This window comes from Elephantulus edwardii, unplaced genomic scaffold, assembly GCF_000299155.1.
Source record: "Elephantulus edwardii isolate Elephantulus edwardi_28Jun2011 unplaced genomic scaffold, EleEdw1.0 scaffold00196, whole genome shotgun sequence".
Taxonomy (NCBI): domain Eukaryota; kingdom Metazoa; phylum Chordata; class Mammalia; order Macroscelidea; family Macroscelididae; genus Elephantulus; species Elephantulus edwardii.
Genome location: NW_006399946.1, coordinates 4178086 through 4179217, shown reverse-complemented (window position 1 = coordinate 4179217; position 1132 = coordinate 4178086). Strand labels below are relative to the sequence as shown.

At 44.3% G+C, this 1132-nt stretch overlaps 1 pseudogene; it reads left to right on the top strand.

The window, feature by feature from the left end:
• The window catches only part of LOC102873313, a 16107-nt pseudogene extending 15881 nt beyond the window's left edge, over positions 1–226 (top strand).
• The last annotated feature ends 906 nt before the right edge of the window (positions 227–1132 follow it).

Here is a 1132-nt window from a genome sequence, read left to right as displayed (position 1 = left end):
GGGTAGTCTTCGTTCCTCTGGGGTCTCACAGTCTTCACTCCTCTGGAGTTCCGCGGTAGGTGGCTGGCTGTTGTTCTTCCCGGGTCTCTTCCAGGCCCCTCTCGTGGTGGAACCCCGTGTGGCGGCAGCATTCTCCCGTCTGACGGCAGCCTTCTCCCATCTGGCGGCGGCGTTCTCATGTCTGGTAGCGGCCTTCTCCCATCTGGCAGCAGCATTCTCGCGCTGAGTTGCTCTCGCTGGTGCTGCGTCGCCCTTAACGTTATTTTTCAAAATGACTTTATTGTGGTTGGGTGAGTGAGTGTCCTAACCAAGCTTAAGAAGGCACTGACTCATTCTGTGAGGTTTGTTTAGTGAAGGAAACTGTGTCCTACCAGTTTCAGTAGCGCTTCACTGGGGCGGATGTCCATCAGTAGGGAGGGACCAAAATACTGTTGAACTGTCCAAATATAGGTGAGATGTTTTGGTCTCCTTTCTTTTTTGAAGTTCAAGCTCCACATAGGGGTCAGTCCCACCTTCCTACCCTGACTCTTTGCTTTCTCCTATTGTCCTATTTTGTCCTTTGAGGTATCTCCCTTACATAAAAATATTCAGGTTGTCACTCTTGAGATGCTTTCCCTTCTTTTCTATGTAACCCTGTAGGAAAAAAGACAAGTCCCCTAATCTTTCTATTCTGCCATTCCATCAAAAGTCCATTTATCATTTTTTTATGATGAAATATATGTGTAACAAAGCAGAATTTCATTCAATAATTTGTATATCAAATTCTCAATGATATTGGTTACATTCTTCACACTGTGGGGTAGTCCCATTATTTCTGTTCCAGTTGCTCCATTCCAATTAGCTTCACCATAGTGCTTCCACTCCAGGCCTCTAATTCCAAGCCCCACCTTCTAACCTCTGGTATATTTTAGCATAACTATTGTCCATTTTGTATTTTAGATTGCTGTTAAATGTTTTTGAGTGGATTGCAACACTGAACAACAAGATCTGAACTTTACTAACTGGCACCATCCTCACCATCTGTCTTGCTAAAGGCCAGTGTGGTAGTCATTTATATGTGGTGTCTTCTCTTTCATGGATCTTCTTTTTCTGGCATCATGTTTCTCTCTAAGGATCGGTTTTTCCTGAAAAT